This window comes from Myotis daubentonii, chromosome 1, assembly GCF_963259705.1.
Source record: "Myotis daubentonii chromosome 1, mMyoDau2.1, whole genome shotgun sequence".
Classification (NCBI taxonomy): Eukaryota; Metazoa; Chordata; class Mammalia; order Chiroptera; family Vespertilionidae; genus Myotis; species Myotis daubentonii.
The window spans coordinates 210,232,129-210,251,012 of record NC_081840.1 but is presented as its reverse complement, the minus strand read 5'-3'; the positions used below and the strand labels follow the sequence as shown (position 1 = coordinate 210,251,012).

At 46.4% G+C, this 18,884-nt stretch overlaps 1 long non-coding RNA gene across 1 annotated transcript; it reads left to right on the top strand.

Annotated features, from left to right (window-relative positions):
- The first annotated feature begins 2,696 nt into the window (after positions 1–2,696).
- On the top strand, positions 2,697–14,532 carry LOC132227510 (uncharacterized). Its single transcript, XR_009451195.1, has 3 exons — positions 2,697–2,928; positions 13,322–13,381; positions 14,407–14,532. It is a non-coding gene; the product is annotated as an uncharacterized LOC132227510 (long non-coding RNA).
- The last annotated feature ends 4,352 nt before the right edge of the window (positions 14,533–18,884 follow it).

Here is an 18,884-nt window from a genome sequence, read left to right as displayed (position 1 = left end):
GAGAGGGAGAGAAATAGAAACATCAATGATAAGAGAGAATCATTGATTGGCTGCTTCCTGCATGCCCTCGAATGGGGATCAAACCCACAACCCAGGCATGTGCCCTGACCGAGAATCGAATCGTGACCTCCTGGTTCTGATTATAGGTCAATGCACAACCACTGAGCCACACTGGCTGGGCCTTTGAATTTAATTTTAATGGAAAGAGCCAAATATGTTGCTGGCTCTCCCATGGGACAGCCCAGGAGGTTGGTCCTGTTCGCTACTCCCTCCCTCGATTGTTACTTCACATGAGTGCAGACTCGGAGGTGCCAGGCCTTTTGACCTTTCTTGAGAAACTAGAAATCCCACTTTTAATGGAAATGTCTTAATATTTAAAATACCAGGCCAGCAAACACATGCATGGTTCAGTTTTAGCCAACAGACCTCAGTTTGCTACTCTAGGTCCATTTCCTCACCCTGTTCTCTCCTGTACACAAGAGACTTAGTAGACTCCTTTGATGTGACAAGAAAGCATTTGGAGGGATTCAATTAACAAGGTACATGATCAATGCTGAGTGCCCTGCTATGGGCCTGGAACCCTGGGGTGTCCCCCACTATTCGAAAGCAAGGCATTCCTGTGAAACCTTTCATACACTGAAATGGCATGAAAGGAAGGCGCTATTAACATTAATGCACATGATTGATATTTTAAAATTTTTGAGCATTTTCAAAATGTAACCTTCCAAAAGTAACCTACCAAATCATACGAAATAACACACGAAACCTAATATCACCCTAATGTATAGCAAAGGCAGGAATGACATGACAACTCTACACCACGCTTTGCACGTCAGTCAATCCACTCAGGCAGCAGCAGACTGTCCATGTCACCATTGCTGGAGAGACCACGTTGCTACCAGCGGAAGCGATAGTAACCTAGCCAGCTTTCAAGATTCTTTCTCCCTACGTGTAAATTGTAGGAGAGGTGGACCAGGGCAAGTCCAATGCACGCAGCGTCTTCATTTCGGTCATCATGATCAAAACGCTTAATTACATCCAGTTTTCCGCTGAGCCTAACACCCTATGCGCTCTTAGGACACATCTCGCTGAGGGATGCGCACAGTAAACCGAGGGAGAGCACGGGTGCTTGCAGACACTGCTCACAGCCCTGGTGGCCTGAGGCCGAGATGCTGCGTGTAGTCCCGGGAAGGAGCTTGGCGGTGCCGCTGCCTCTGTAATGACCGCTGCTGCCAAACACACCACTGTTTCCACCTTTTTTTCATAAGAGCGAACATCCCCTTGGGACTTCTCTCAGTGAGAGAAAGCAGGCACTACTGCAGGGTTTTTTGTAAAAGCAGAGAGGCATAACGTGAACTTTCGAAAAGCGGAGGACACCTGGACCTGTTCAGAAACGCATTGTCACGAGGTACCTTCATCAGCCATTAGCACCTGGGGTCTTGGTCCGGCCAGCCCCTGCGGTTGGAGCAGGCTCTGCTTCACGTCTTCCTCAGCTTCGGCCTCTCTCCGCAGAATTCTTTGCCTTCACCTCAGAAATGCACTCCCCTGGGCAGGAAGGGTAGAGTCACTCCTATAGCAATTGACCCCCCCTCCCTCCCCCCCCCCCCACCCCGTAGTGTCACCTGCACAAAATTCCTAATAGATTTAGAACATTAACAATTGCCCTTACGGCGTGTAGTTTAAGTTCTCAGAAGGTAGAGAAAACGCTGTAGTTGGTTCTATTCTACATTCCATTTCAAGTTGTTTCGAATGGAATGCATAGTAAGTAAGAGATACATTTTTCATTGCAACTTAATCTACACATTCTGCACACACACATTTAGGAAAGTTTCGTGGAACACTGTCTACCCATACTCAGTGGCATGCATTCTGATGTTTTCTACTCTCCTCTACCTTCTTATCTTTTGATTTCTTTCAGCGCTGATCTCAGAGTCCACTAAGGAGTCCCAGTCTAGGGTTTGAAAACATTGCTATAGAGACTCCAGCTCAGGTTCTATAACTCAGAAATAGTCATTGACTAAATGCTGTTAGCCACTCCCTCTAAGAGCCCTCAGCCTCCTGCCTCCCCAGTGTACACACCCCATTGGTAGGAGGGAATCAGAGAGCAGCAAAGAGGAATTATTCTCTGATACCCTGGGGTCTTTGTAGTCTCCACTAAAAGAACCTCATTAGACTCAGATTGTTCTTCATGGGAAGTGGTTTACATTGAAAAAAAAAGGGGGGGGGGAATCAAAGACTATTTTCCCTGCACAGTATATGACTTCCTGCAATTCATCAAAATTCTTGTCATGGATAAAGGTCACCTTTCATTTATGTATGGCATCTGTGTGTATTTTCTCAAAAAGGGTGTGGCTCTCAACACATAAATCAGGCCTTAGATGTTGAAAAAACTCATGAAAAGTGACCCCAGGGAGGGGATGGGAGTCACATGGTGAAAACAGACACAAATGCCATCAGACTTCCCAGAATGATGAACTCAGCCGGTCTGACTTGGGGGGGGGGGGTGGCGAGGGGAAGCAAATAAAATACCTGAGCAGGGCTCTAGGACTCTGCCGTTGCTGTGAGCTGTAATACGTTTCATAAAGCACTCTGGGGGTCCGGGGGAAAGCACTTGGGTCTAATGTAAACAGAGACAAAATCGGTGTTGGTGCTGGAAACACTGAGCTGACTCATCAGAGACGTCTTCAACAGGAAACCATGCCCCGTTTTTCTTCTAATGTAACGGATTGGATGCAGGACCTGACTGTCTGGATCTGAATCCCACCCCTCCTGCTTACTGGAGCTGTGATTTCATGCAAGTGACTCACCTTGTGCCCCATCTCCTCAACCACAAAATACGAAGAATAATAACCCCAGCCTCAGAGGGTTGTCCTGGGGACTGAGTTAATCAGTGTTTGGAAAGCGCTGAGCACGGGTGCCTTGCATATGGTAAGTACAGCATCAGTATCTGTTAAATAAATTGTCTAAGAGAAGATGAGAACATATCCCCTCTCTGTCCTCTAACTTCAGGCTGCAGATGGCCTCTGGCTAGTACAGTTCAGCTCTTATTTTAAAAAAAATAAGAATGGAGAAGTCCTGTAACTTGCTGTCCTGTTTGCTCAACTATGCACAGATTTGACACCTAAGATGACAAAACTTAAATGCCATCCTCAATGAAAAATAACAAGGCATATTAAGAGGAGGAGGAGGAAGTGGAGGAGGAGGAGGAGGAGGAGGAGAAAGAGAAAGGAATAAGATCTCTGTCCCTGAGCCAAGGCGGCAAAGTGAACCGTGTGAAAAACATAAAACAGAGCTGTTCCTGATAACTAGAGGCCAGACATGGCTGAGACCACCCGGTATCACCTGAGGGAGAAAGAACGGAGCAAGCGGAAAGCCCAAGCCCTGGGGCATATCAGCACACCAAGCACATGTGGAGAGGACAATGGAAAGCCACACGGGAAAATTCGGTTTAAAAGTTTTCTGGGTAAAGCTTATAAATATGAGTGATTATAAGTGTAGAAATCAACTGAAAGGGGCAAAATTAAAAACCACAGGAGACGGGCCCATTTACATGTAGTTGGTTAATCATCTAAGAAGCTATTGAAATACATCTTACTGTGAGGTGTGCTCTTTGAAATGAAAGAGGGGATCTGGATTATTGGAAAACACCTTGCAATGCTTTGTTCTTGGTTTCCTGCAAATTGAATATGGAAGCCTTCTATATATATGCAAATGCCCACAAAATGCTTCCATATTCAATACATTCATATTCAATATGCTTTAAAGAAATATCTTCTTTTCTTTTTTAAGTTCTTTATGATGTGACATTAAGAGGTGAAAAAATCACCTAGAACCAATTGGCTATGGGCATTAAACTAAATGGTAATCCATGCCCTAGAAAATATAGAAATCACGTACAAATTTGGGCATAGGGCCAACTCCCCTTAAAGTAACTAGTTCAAACAATTGCAAAAATGGCCTGAGACTGAAGCTGGGGCCTCTGTGTTCAGGCAGTGAACATGGGTCCTAGGGTGCCACTTGGATGTCAATAGCAGCTTTGTGTAAAAATAGCCAAGACAATGCAATAGCCTCTGACCATATGGAGCCCCTTCCTCTCTCAGGCTGCAACGCCCCTGACTATGGCCAGCAGCGTGAGGCTCAGACTGATGGCTGCAGATGGCCTCTGGTCAGTGAAGTTCAGCTCTGCACTCAGCGTCAATCATGGAGAAAAAGGAGGTTTACTTTTACCAGTAGACCCACTACTGCTTTTGTTTTTTGTCTCTCTTCTTCCCCTACCTTTCCTTCTGAAGCCCTTCAAATCCCAGATCGCTCCCTCCCTTCCTTCCTTCCTTCCTTCCTTCCTTCCTTCCTTCCTTCCTTCCTTCCTTCCTTCCTCCCTCCCTCCCTCCCTCCCTCCCTCCCTCCCTTCCTTCCTTCCTTCCTTCCTTCCTTCCTTCCTTCCTTCCTTCCTTCCTTCCTTCCCTTCTGTCCTTCCTTCCTTCCTTCCCTTCTGTCCTTCCTTCCTTCCTTCCTCCTCCCTCTCTCCCTCCCTCCCTTCCTTCCTTCCTTCCCCCCTCCCTCCCTCCCTCCTTCCTTTCCTCCCTCCTTCCCTTCTGTCCTCCCTCCCTCCCTCCCTTCCTTCCTCTTCCCTCTCTCCCTCCCTTCCTTCCTTCCTTCCCCCCTCCCTCCCTCCTTCCTTCCTTCCTTTCCTCCCTCCTTCCCTTCTGTCCTTCCTTCCTTCCTTCCTTCCTTCCTTCCTTCCTTCCTTCCCCCCTCCCTCCTTCCCTTCCTTCCTTCCTTCCTTCCTCCCTCCCTCCCTCCCTCTCTCCCTCCCTTCCTTCCTTCCTTCTTTCCTTCCCTCCTCTTTTCTGGGAACATCTCTTTTTATTTTTACGGTCCTCTTTTTTACATTCATTCCTCTCATTCTTGGCACCTTAGGCCTGTTTGTGCCCCTTGGTTCCTCTGCCCTCTCAGTCCCCATTTCTCTTCTTATCGGGGCCCCTGCCCCAGAGGCTAATCACCCTCTTCTAAACGTAGGGTCTGCAGAGCCTCAGAAGCACAAACACCGGTGAAAGCAAACAGTTCCAGCCCAGTTTCACTGGTGCTGGGCATTCTGGGGGAAATGGTGGGTGACTAGGAGGAGAAGGGGCACTCAGATGTCTCTTTCAGGGCCACTTTTAATCCCATGGTTCATTGGACGTGTGCAAAGAATTCTGATCCCTGTCTTTCCTTCATTGCACATTGGTGGTGCCAGGCGCCACGCTGCCTGCATTCCCTGGCTTGGGGGCCCCTCCACCTTCAAAGCCAGTCGTCTGGCTCAGGTACATCACTCTCACGTCCTGCTTTTGTCCTCCCATCTCCTTCACTGACTGGCCTTTGAGGACCCTTGGGATTCTACTGAGCCCGCTCGAATAGTCCAGGGGAACCTTCCCATCTCAAGATTCTTAACTTACTCACATCTGCAAGGTTCTGTTGGCCACATAAAGCCACATATCCACATGTCTTGGGGACTAGGATGTGGCCATCTTGGGGAGGGGGTATTATTCTGCCTACCACAGGCACATAAAAATGTTTCCATTTAAAACTAGAATTTTTTTTAAAAAAGCATGTAGGTAGAGAAAATGGTTTCATATGGAATATTAAGGTTTTTGTGTTTAGACCAACAGAGCAAGACATTCTTCCTATTATGAAAAAGTGCTTCCTACAAAGTGGCCAAAGCAGCATCTATCACAGGGAGCTGCAGGGAGGGTCCTCACCTCAGAGTCACGGGAGCCAGGCCCTGGTCCCGGCACTGCCATTAACAGCTCATCTTGGTCAAGTTTATCAAGGAAATAATGGGCTGATGGAAAAAGCAACTGGTTAGCACCCTCCAGGACCCCGCGGTGATGACAGTAGGGGCTTTGTATGTAGCCAGACAGAACTGGATTCACACTGTGGCTCACTCACTCACTACCTGAGTGACTTCATAAGCCACTTAACCTTCACAAGTGTCAGTTTCCTTACATAGGCTGATACCCCTCATCTCACAGGATGGAGGTGAGTTAGTGGGAGACGGTATACAAAGTACTTATCGCAGTGCCAGGTACACAGTGAGCGCTTCATAAGAGGCTGCTATTCTTATTACTATTTTATGACTTTTACTATTACAATTAAGTAATAGTGATAGTTTTTCATCTTTATAGTTCAAAATCACACCATCTGCCTCAAGCAATTTTTAATTTGAGAACCAAACACCATGGGGATAAGAATTTAGAGGGTCCCCACTTACAAGTTGGATCATTTGTGTCTCGCAATAACCGGGACCAAAAGAAGTGAACTATGCCCAGCAGACTGGCTCTTAGCCTCCCTCGGGCTTCGGTGTGCAGTGCCCGCATAGGATGGTTTTGTCAGACCAAGGGGCATCCTAGTGCTGAAAACAAGAAACAGAGGCATCCTGTTTTCCACATGCTAGTTCCAGAATCCAGAACTGTGCTGTCTAATATGGCAGCCACTGCCCACATGTGGTTCCCTGAGTTTAAATCCATTGAAATTAAAAATCCAGGTCCTCAGTCACACTGGCTACATTTCAAATCCTAAACCGGTGCCTGAGGCTAGTGGTTACCAAATTACACAGGGCAGACACAGAATTCTTCCACCATCACAGAATGTACCACTGGACAGTGCTGATCTAGTCTAGAGGATACATTACCCTAGTAACCTATGTAAATAAATCGAATTATTATTTAATGTGGTCTAACTTAGAATCATACAACTATGCAATCTGGTGGGTCATAGGTCTTAGAAACACCAAGAAGATTTATCTCTTTATTTAATTTCAATTAGATGCTTTAATTTTTGTTATTACAAACCTTCTACAGCAGCGATTTTCAACCTTTTTCATCTCATGGCACACATGAACTAATTACTAAAATTCTGAGGCGCACCAAAAAGTATTTTTTTGCTGATCTGACAAAAAAAAAGGTATAATTTTGATTTCATTCTCACCAGACGGCTATTGTTGGATTGGCTGTTGTCATTTTTTCATTTGACAATCTAAGGGACAAGAGGTCAGCGTTCCTGACTAAATAGTCAAATATCACATGTTTTAAAAATTCTTGAGGCACACTGGTTGAAAATCGCTGTTCTACAGCATTAATAGGGATCCATATTATCATGTTTGTATAAATTCTGTGGTTTTGTTTATATAACAAATATCCCTCCTACCCTCCTTTGTAAAGGAAAACAAAACAAAAGCGGTAAGCAAACATGGCAAACTAACTGGTTAACTGAAAGGTTGGATTATTTAAATTTTCATCAGTCTTGGCTTTCAAACATTTTTACTGCAAATCACAGGAGGAAATATGTTTTACATCAGGGGTCCTCAAACTTTTTAAACAGGGGGCCAGTTCACTGTCCCTCAGACCATTGGAGGGCCGGACTATAGTTTTAAAAAAATTATGAACAAATTCCTATGCGCACAGCGGCGGCAAAAACACCTGGTGGGCCAGGTAAATGTTTTCGGTGGGCCGCACGTGGCCCGCGGGTCGCAGTTTGAGGACCCCTGTTTTACATTGGGAGGGCCTTCTGCAAGCACACAAATGCAATTGAGACAAAGGCTTCACAAAGTAACACTCACCCTGACTACAGGTGATCTGTTCTGAAGTTTCTATGTCCTCCTCTCTCTATTCCCCCTCTTCCTCCTTCTTTTCCTTCTTTAGCACAGGCTACCCACTGCACTGATTTCATGACTCACAAAGAGGTCATGACCTGGAGTTTGAAAGACAATGATCTAGACCAGGATTGCAAGCTCAGATGCTTAAAGTTGTTGGGCAAGTCACATAAACGGATGGAAGGGCTGGGTGGGAACCGTGGGAAATGGAGAGGACATGGCCCCTTGGAAAGTCACAGTGGCTACTCGGTTCCAACCCAGCTTTACCTTATGAGCATAGGTCTCTGTTCCTAGACTTTCTGATAGTTCAAAAGAGGCCAAATATCCAGATACTTGTGTGAAGCTTCCCAATTCAAAACTGCTGCAAAGAATTCTTAAAATGTTTAAATGCTTGTCAGCCAAACAAAACAAGTCTCTTGTGTAGTATCGATTTGATTAGGATTAATTTACTAGTTCCAGGGGTAGAATGGGAAACTGCCTCTAAAATGAGAATCCAGACCCCGCCCCCCCTCCCGCCCCCCAATGGATAGAGCATAATCCTTCTGGTGGGGAAGAGAGGCGGGATCCTCAGTTGATGAAGGGGGTTGAATGCCATCATTTCTCCTGGAATGAGACCATGCTGAGTGTCCACGGACTGCCAAGAAGGACAAAGGGAATCAGTCATTCCAACAGCATAGAGTCCTCAAGAAACTGAGTTTAGCCCTAGCCGGTTTGGCTCAGTGGACAGAGCGTTGACCTGTGGACTGAAAGGTCCCGGAATTGACGATTCTTTCTCATCATTGATGCTTTTATCTCTTCCTCCCTCTCCCTTCCTCTCTGAAATCAATAAAAATATATTATTAAAAAAAAAAAAAAAAAGATGAGAGGGAATCATTGATCAGCCACCTCCTGCACGCCCCCTACTGGGGATCGAGCCCCAGTGCCTTGACCAGGAATCGAATCGTGACCTCTTGGTTCATAGGTCAACGCTCAACTACTGAGCCATGCTGGCCAGGTGGGGTCTCTCTTTATGAAGGACAACTCAGTTAGTTCTCACTCTTACTTACCTAGGTGGCCAGGCATCCAGGATCTGAACTGCCAAGGTACAAATAGTGAACCAATCACTTGAAAATATCTACAGCTAAAACATAAATCTTACCACTGTATCATTAAAAGGTTGAATCAGCCTGTTTAATATACAATGCTTCTGGGCTTTAATCTATTGGTAAAACTGCCAATATTCAAATATTAAAAAACCTCACTTTATTTTGGAATGATTTTAGATTTATAAAAAAGTTGCAAGGATTATAGAAAGAGTTTCTGTATATTTTCCCCCAGTTTCCCCATAATGTCAACATGTTATATGTCATGGTACGTTTGGCAAACTAAGAAATTCATAGTAATGGTAAATTACTATTAGCTGAACTACACCATTTGGATTTCCTCAGTTTTTTCACTAATGTCCTTTTTCTGTTTCAGGATGCAACCCAGCAAGCCACATTGCATTTAGCTCAATTTTTTTTGACCTACACAAGCCTAACACTTTAGGAATTGCCGGGGTCCAACCCCCGCGGGTCCAGGGGTCCCCAAAGGTGTGGACGGAGTTGGCGAAGAAGGAAGGACATGGAGACAGGGTTCAGTTGATCAGCAGCCTAGCCAGGATCTCCAGCCAAGTTCTGGTCATTTGCCGGGAGCCGGTCCATCCTTGCTGTTTCAAGGGACCTGGCATATATGGCATACAATATGTTTGCTCACCTTCTTGGCGCTGTGTTTTAACCAAGGTCACCTCTCCGAGAAAGGTTGTTTCTCCAGGTAGGAATTTTTCCCTGAAGTCAGGGAGGGGATGCCTCTCCTAGAAAGGTTGTTTCCCAGGTAGGAATTTTTCCCTGAAGTCAGGGAGGGGATGAAACTCCTTAACTAAGTGCCAGGCGGGTAGTTAATCACTACAAGCAATCATGCTTAAGCTACATAATCTTTACTCCCTGGAATGGAGATAAGAAATGCCCTAACCTTTGTAATAGAGATTGATAGGATTGAATCAACTGGTATAAATACAGATGTAACAAGACAGCAAGACACAGAACTCAGATCACAGAACTGAGAACACAGGGCTTGGAAGACAGGACCAAGAGAGACAGAGCCTAGGCACAGAACCTACACAGAACGTTCTCTAGGGACAGAAGAACTTCGCTGGCGAGAGCATGCCGGAGGATCCTGGACAGGGACTGGCCTCGGAGCCTGGAGGCGGAGCCCGGCGAGAGAGCATGGCAGGGGATCCTGGACTGAACCTGACTGCGGAGATTGGCAGGAGAGCCTGACTAGAACCTGGTGACTGAACCTGACTGGAGAACCTGAGCAGAACCTCTCTGGAGATCGAGACCAGAACTTGGCTGGAGATCCTGGCTAGGCTGCTGATCAACTGAACCCTGTCTCCATGTCCTTCCTTCTTCGCCAACTCCGTCCACACCTTTGGGGACCCCTGGACCCGCTGGGGTTGGACCCCGGCATATGGCGCCCGAACAGGGACCCCTAGGTAAGCGCCCCGCACTCGGGACGGATAGGACTCCACCGTAGGAAGAGGGTGGATAGTCTTCGCCGACTCTGTCCACACCTTTGGGAATCCCTGGAACAGGATTCCCTTAGGTAAGCCCCCCCTCTTGAAAACCCCCACACTCGGGACGGATAGGACTCCACCAGGGTGCTACAGACCCCCCTATAGAGGACAAATAGGGTAAGAAGGTGGATAGTACAGAACTTAGATTGAGAAGATGTGCCATACTGAGTCCAAAGAAAGAAGACTCTGTATTGATTCTTAGTTTGAGAAGATGTGCCATACTGAGTCCAAAGAAAGAAGACTCTGTATTGATCTTTAGATTAAGAAGATGTGCCATACTGAGTCTAAAGAAAAAAGAATAGTCTATAACCGAAGAAGAAAAGTCTTATTACAGTGTAGCCATTAGGTCCTAGGGAGGAGATGGACTGGGGACCCCTCATCATGCCTCAGTGGCCAGTTGGAGATGCTAACCTCATCCAGCACCGAGACACAGTCACGGGCTTCTGAGCCTGTTTATTGGCCTAGCGCAGTGATGGTCACGAAGTAGGTGCCCTGTGAGCACATGCTGAACATCTACTGCTTGTCAACCAATAAGAATTAAGTGCCTGGAAGCCCGCACAGGGACGGAAGAACCACTTCCTGCCCAGAAATCGGCCTCTGATAAATTTCACTTTCCATCTAGGACTAACGCCACCTTGAGATCTCAGTGCTTGTGTTAGTCCGCTAGGGCTGCCGTGACAAAGCACCACATGCCGGGGTGGCTTCAGCAGAAATGTGCTTTCTCACAGCTCTGAGGCGGGAAGTCTGGGATCAAGGCGTGGGCAGGACTGGTTTGATCTGAAGCCTCTCTCCTTGGCTAGCCGAGGGCCACCTTCTCCCGATTGCACCTGGTCTCCCTCTGTGTGCCTGTGTCCACATTTCCTCTTCTTACAAGGATACCAGTCATAGTGGGTTACCCCCAAATACCTCGGTTTTATTTAACTCTTTAAAGACCCTGTCTCCAAATACAGTCACATTCTGACCTACTGGGGATTAGGACACCCCATATAAATTTTGGGGGACATAACTTGGCCCATAACAATGCTGAATATATCTGAAGGGTAGGAATTTAAAAAAAAATCAGAGGAAGAATTTTCCTAAATCCAAATGTCACTCATCCTCAGAGGCCCAGTCTGTTCTCTTCTTTCCTGACTACTCTGACTTGACTTCACAACAATGCTAGCTCCTCTCAGAGAGTGTCACCTTAGTCTGTGATAATCCAGCCCCTCAGCCAGACTGGATCTCTCCAATGCCTTCAGCCAGTTTAGTTCATGCCTCCAGAAGGTACTCTCTATGTATTTGTTTGGCTGGCTGGATACCCTTCCCAACCACCTGCCAATCAGGGGAGCGGGCATTCACAGTCCTGCTGCTGTCAGGGCCAAAGGGCAGTGCATAAAGCCCTTTCATCATTGAAATTCTGTGCTTCTAAGAATGTGGGTGGGTCCAAAGCACATTTTTCTAACTCCTGTGCATGAGTGTGAGTGAGTGTGTGTGTGTGAGTGTGTGTGTGAGTGTGTCTGTGCGCGCGCGCACGTCTGCAGTCATAATTTTTTTAAAGCTTATCTACAGGGCTGCAATCTGCATTTGGAGACTTTCAAACATGAAAACCATCACAGTGTGCAGACGTTGCCTGACAGGCAGGGGACTGGGGAAAAATTAAATAATGAACAGGTCAAGGGCACCAGGGGCAGGAATCTGAAGTGTAAGCCTTCAGAGCAGACACTCTGATAAAGAAAGGCTGCAGGGAGAGAGCAATTAATGGGGAAGAGGCCAGGGGGAAAAAACATGGGCCCAGGGAAAGCTGCTGAGGGACAGAGGAAAGGGGGAGCCTGCAGGATGGGGGAGCTGTGACCAGTGTGATTGCCGGACTGTTATTAGCCCAAAATTATCAGGCACCTGAATCAACAGGTCAAGAATGTGACCTGAAGGTACATGAACTATTTGTTTAGGAAACCACATGGTGGGAGGAAGACTCAGAGTAAAATTGGGGCGCTTACCTTTGCTGATGGCAGAATTAAACAACAGAAGTTCAAGCCAAGCCTATGGGGCTGGGGGATTCTTTTTATTTATGTGCTGAAGGAGACTGATAGGAGGCAGAGTGGGGAGTGGGCAGGGCTCAGACCCATCTCTCGATGTGGGGGACCAGCGGAGGGCAGCGGGGAGGAATGCAGGGGACAGGCGGGGCCTCCGTCCCTCCCCAATGGCCAGCAGCCCCGCCCCCCAAGGCATCCGGATTCCAGGCCTCCAGGCATCGGACAAAGGGCCCTCCCCCCTTGTCAGCCTTCCTGTTCCCGGGGATTGTGTGGCCCGGCCCTTTGATCAAGCTAAGGGCATTATGTCTGCAGATAACTGCTTTAAAAAGGAAGGTTTCAGGGCTGCCTCTGGGTCCCCTCGGTGTTCCCAGTGAAAGGGATTAGGCCTGGCTCTCTTAGGATTTCTGCTTTTGCCCCCTGCGACCAGGTCCCTAGCAAAGCTTTCTGACTCTGCTCTCACCCTTAAAATGTGTCCTTAAGAGATGGGCATGGTGCATGCATTCTCAACACAAATCCTTCTTTTTTAGTGTTTCTGGTGGTTATGGCTTACACGTTCTTTACCAATTCCCACAGGGAAATGAGAATCCACCCCTGGCCAAAGTGCATCTCTAACAAAGATGTACTTAACTTCCAGGACTGGGAGCAGGACTGGAGTTCTCGCCCGAATTCTCTGGCTTGCTTGCCGAGTCAGTTTTAGTCATTTATCCTCTCTGGGTCTGAGTTTTTGCTCTTAAAAAAGTTAGAAATAGCCCGAGACAGTATGGCTCAGTTGGTTGGAGCGTCATCCCATACACAAAAGGTGGTGGGTTCCATTCCTGGTCAGAGAACATATGTACCCAGGTTATGGGTTTGACCCCCGAGTAGAGACGCATGCAAGAGGCGGCCCATAGATATTTCTCTCTCACATTGATGCTTCTCTCTCTTTCTCTCTGTCTCCCTTTCCATCTCTAAAAATCAATTAAAAAAGGTTAAAAATTATTTTTAAAAAATGTCTTTTTTGAAAAATTAGAAATATGGACTCGGCAAGCTCTGGAGCTAGATTTACAAATACTACGTTTGTTTGTTTGTTCACTGTTATGTATTCCCAAGAAAGACTGTTGGCCCTGCAGTGACATAAGTACTATGCATTTCATTGGCTTCAAGAAATAGGTAAGTGGCAAGTAGAAAATGAACAACCCCTTCAAAAACTATTTTAGATGCAACACTTTCTCCACCACTCACCACTTTACTAGGGAGTTGGTGTCTAGCAAAGCCAGATTTGTAAATGCCTCTGAGTAACAGTTTTCTGATTTTACTTAGAGGAAATATAATGACAACGCTATTCTAGAAGGATCCATTTCTCTTGCTCTTGCTCCATGAACCACTTCTCTTCCTAGTCAAGGGGAATTCCCTTCCTCACAGGAGCAGTAAGAAGAAACATGAGGCAGGTGCAAGACAAGAGAAATGGCTCAATTTGAGACCTACTGAGAATTATTCAGGATTTACCACACGCTTTGTTATTTCACAAAGCAATACATTAGGATCTGTATCTGAAAGCAGCTTTGCTAAGTAATAGCTGAAATTTGGAAATGTGCTGAGACTGTCTTAGAGTTGTTTGGTCATTACTATTGACACGTTTCTCAGCCTTGGAGTAACTGAAGTTGATGAGATTGCACCATAGTATGTCTAGGTATCAGAACTTAAATAGTTCAGGAGTTCGCACTTGGTGTCTTTTCTTAGGGATTGTATGGGGAAAGTTTCTTAACATCAGCATCTCGGGGTTTATTTAATTATTTTACTGATAGTTGTTTTTAGATTTAAAAAAAAGAAAGTGCTGTAGGACCTTCCCAGTCTCTTAGAGCTTTTCTTGTATAATATTTGGGATGAACTAGAGAGATGCTTTGGGGTTTCTAAGGCGAGCTCTGCCTCTGACTGTTGTCCCTACACCACGTCCTTATTTTGGTCTTCAGACCTGGTCCAGTATCAACACTTCACCCATTCTGCTGAGCCATCACTTCTCCGAGGCTGATCCCCGAATATCTGCTTCCAGATGCCATTTCTTTCCTGATCCCCCGTTATTGTACTAACCATTTCCCCTTGGATGTCCTTCAGGGACTCTAAAGTCAAGCACTTAAGACTTCATTTATGATGCTTCCTCCACAAAGCTGCCTCTCTGACCTCCTTTATTCTATCAGCAGCCACCCTGTTCGCCTGCCACCCGACTTAGACGTCAGCCTCATCTCTAACCAGTCCCCTCTGTTACCTGCACTCAGTCGTCAGGTCCTGTAAGGCTCCCTTCACCATGTCTTTTCCAGATGTCCCTCCTGCCGATTCAAACTGCCGCTACGCTGGTCTGAATCCTCATCCCTCATCTTTTGCGGCCACTTTCTCCCCAGCCCTCATGCAAATCCCTTCAGATGCATCAAGTTGTTCAACAAATATCTGTGGAGTGCTTCCTCGGTCATCTTCGAAACCCTCAGTAGCACACAGACTGACATCTACAGAATAAAATGGACCCCGGAACCTCTCCCTCCCCTCCTAACTGTGGCCTCCACTCACTCCTCAGAGGCACCCCTTCTTCTGCAGACAGTTCCGCTCAGCTTCCTCTGAAAATACGTAGCACACCCCCTTCTCTGAGTCACCTGGAAGTCCTTCTTTCCTCACGTAACCATCACCATCTCTCCAGGGGCAGCTGTTCCCTTCACACAATTCCTATGATTTTACGTGAATTGCTCTGTTTCCTTTATGATTGACACTTGCAAAATTGTATTGCTCTCTCTATATTCTCTATGTCTTGTCGCCACAACTGGACAGTGAGACCCTCAAGAGAGATACAGTGTTTGTGTGCATCTCTGTGGCCCGTCAGCCTAATGGAATAAATTGCAAGAAGGAGGAAAATTGAACAATGATTGAGTCTCTGAGTCTCTGCAGTTAACCAAAAACCTTTATATATATTGGGGTTTTCTTTCCTTTCTTTTTTTAAATCCTCACCCGGGGATATGTTTTCATTGATTTTCAGAAAGAGAGGAAGGGAGAGAGAGAGAGAGAAACATTGATTGATTGCCTCTCGCACTCGCTCCGACTGGGGATCAAACCTGCAACCTTTTGGTGTATGGGAAAACACTCCAAACAACTGAGCCACCTGGCCAGCTCTTCCTTTTCACGTCTCACTTCATGTTTTGAGCCTGGGTCCAGCCATCTGTTTTTATAAATGAAGTGTCATTGGAACAGAGCCACACCTGACCATTTACATATTGTCCTGCTGCTTTTGTGCTACTGTGGGAGAGTCGAGCTGTTGTGACAGATATCGCGTGGCCAGCAAAGACTAAAATATTTACTATCTTTCCCTTTAGGAAAGTTTGTTGTCCCTGGTCTAACCAGCCAGAGGAGGCCAGACCCCCATCCCCTTTCAGAGAGTGCGAGTAAAATGCTGAAGGTTACACAGCTAATCAGGAACCCAATAAAAACTTGCAGTCAGTCTATGTGATTCTAGGAACCCTCCCCTGACCCCTGGATATGTTCGGTGATTGTTAATGTTCGATGATAGTAAGGGTATTGTCTATGTAATATCTGTTGGCTTATCTTCAGTCTTTTGCCAGAAGTAATCCAGTGACTAGAATTAACTGGGATTTTTCAGGCACACATTACATCCCTACGACTGACATATTCACATTATTCTAAACAATATTTTCTGTGATTTCCCATCATAGCAGTTACCTCGTGCTACTGTACCACTTGAGGGCAGGGGCTGTGTCTTGCGCCCTGAGCTTCCAACATGGTCTGGGCACAAAATAAACCCTCAACATCTGTACATTGCAGGAGATCAGTTGTACAAATGACTATTATTTCAGAAAGAGAGAGGTTATTTTCACGACTACCAGATTTCATAGAAGTTAGTATGGAAGAGCTCCCAGTGTAGGGACCACCTCAATTTCATTCCCTGTGCCATTGTTTATAAGCTTTGCTCCCACGGACAAGATGCCTAGTCTGTATAAACTTTCTTATTTTTATCCGGAAAATGGAAATGATACAGTTATCTGGATGAGATGAAGTAAGCCGAAGAAAGCACTTACAGTGATTGCTGGCACACAGCAAACAATCAAAACGTAAGTTAGTAATTATTATTGGCAAACCGCCTCGCATCTGCGCTCGGAAACTTGAATTCATTTGAAGAGCCATAAAGTTACACAAAGTGGGAAAGGCAGCCAAAGCAAACAGTAAGCAAGCAAGGAAAGAAGGAAACAAGAGAAGGACAAAGGAAGCAAATAAGTCCCTCCTCTTGCTTTATCTCTGCAAAAAGTCTCCAGAAGATATGTTTGGCCAACAAATAAAGATACCTGTGTTCTCAGAAACATATCCTGCCCTACAGAGGGAAACGAGGGGAAGGAAATTTTGCTCAAACAATGGTTTCAGAAGACAAGCCCCACATAAGAGGACAGAGAGGGGGAATAAAAGAGTTTGCAAAGCAGCACACTTAATCATATTAATTATCGCACATAATAGCCCTCAATGCCAAAACCGGCCCCTCGCTGAGATTTGCATCATTACCCTAAAGTAATTAAACAGCTGCCAAGCTCCTGCATCATGCGAATCAGTTCTACCTGGAATAGCTATTAACATTAGAATCATGCTCCATTTGGAGTCCTGACTGCATGAACGTGATGGAGAGCTTGCTGAAGGAGGCAGGACTGGCCTGAGCCTTCCAGGGAGGAAAGGGGTGGCCGTGCCGTGGATGGTGGGCATCAATCATTGCCTGACGAGCTCCGGTCCTTTCTGCCGACTTTCAGAAATCCAATACAGAATGCGTCCCTTCTGGTCTCTGGGACTGTTTCAGAAAAGCTTTCATTAAGACGTGTTTCCCATTGATTTTCTGTTCCCTTTATTCTTTGTTTAAGTTCAGCTCTAGAAGTCTGCACTCTAAATGTCACTTAACAGACAAAAAGAAAAAAGGTGGGGGGGAGTCAGGGGCAGAGGAGACAACTTCTCAGACTCTGGCATTTTTCCTATAGGTTTCCTTTTTTCCTCCAAAATATCCAGTTATTCTCTTTGCACTTTCCTCTTTGGTGATTTGGTTTTACATCTTCATGAAGTGACGGCAAATGACATAAAGCAGAGGTCTATGTTTTATCTAGTTTTGTAAAATTTAATTCTTGGCGTTGGGAAATCCATTTGTTCTCCAAAATGGGTCATGCATATTTGGGAGCAGGCGACCAGCCAAAGGAAGTGAGATTTTTCCATAACTGACTACTGCGCTGACATGATGTAAGTCTTCACAATGGGCCCCGGGGAACCCCAGAGGGCTCCAGGGTCTGGTACCTGCCCTCCTTCGCCCTCTTCCTAGGACATGGGTCACTTGAGCTTCTTCTAAGTCACTGTGCTTGTACCATGAGACCCTACTTTCCTAAACATCTCTCTCTCTCTCTCTCTCTCTCTCTCTCTCACACACACACACACACAATTATTGTTTGAAGTATACTTCAAAGTGCCTCCCTGTTCCTGGAGTATTTTTCTAGTAGGTGTGCATGTGTGTGTGTGTGTGTGTGTGTCTGTGTGTGTGTGTGTGTTTGGTGGTGTGGGGGGGCGGGGAATGGAGGTACAGTTTACAGATTGAGAATATGAAGCAATTCCTATGTGCCTGACACTTGCTCTGATTGGCTTCCCATAACCATTAGACAAAGACAACTTCATAGAACTTGAGTGAGCTTCTTGCCTTTAATTTCTGATCAGCTAAGCTAGTCTCTTAGCACAGTCCTAAAGAAATGGTGCCAAACTGGCAGAAAGCTTGAGGGAACAGCCAGGCAGAAAAGGGCCTGTGCATCATCTCAATAGTGAGAGGTACAGATGGGGGGCCCTGGGTAGCAAAACCTTGACCCCTGAAGGGTAAGAGGTATTAAGGGCTGGATTATATCCCCCTCCAAATCCATGTATTAAAGCCCTTACCCCAAGTACCTCAGGATGTGACTCCACATAGAGACAGGGCCTTTTAAAGAGGTGACCAAGTTTAAATGAGGCCATTAGGATGGGCCCTAATCCCATCTGACTGGTGTCTTCTTAAGAAGATAAAACTTGAACACACCGAGAGACGCCAGGGGTGTGCACATAGAGGAAAGGCCACGTGAGGACACACCGAGAAGGCGGCCATCTGCAGGTCAGGGAGGCCGAGGTCTCAGAAGAAAGCAAACCTGCTGACACCTTAATGCTGGACTTCCAGCCTTTAGAACTGTGAGAAATAAATGTCTGTTGTTTAAGCCACCAACCAGCCTGGCAGGTGACGACAGTGGCACTCAGAGGGACTCCCTCTATAAGGAGGCCCAGCTGTAGTGACTGCTGTCATTTCTGTCATTTCTGGAAGGGGAGGAGCAGCCACAGTGAGACAGATACGCGATGCACTCGCATTTCATCTTCACACGAGCCGGTAAGGCGACTGTCCTCCTATTGTAGAAGAGGGAGCGGAGGCCCAGCGAGTGAAGAGTCGTGCCTGAGGGGACAGAGAGGGTCAGGTGTGGCAGGCTCCCAGGCAGACACCACGCAGGCTCTCAGGAGCCCCTGACAGGAGGAAAGGTCTGGATCAAAGACAGAGTCCAGATGGGCTGGCGCTGAGCCTGTTCAGTATCACTAACACCGAAACATGTCAAGGGCTGGCTAGTGCGGTAAAGTGACCCAGGCCACAAAC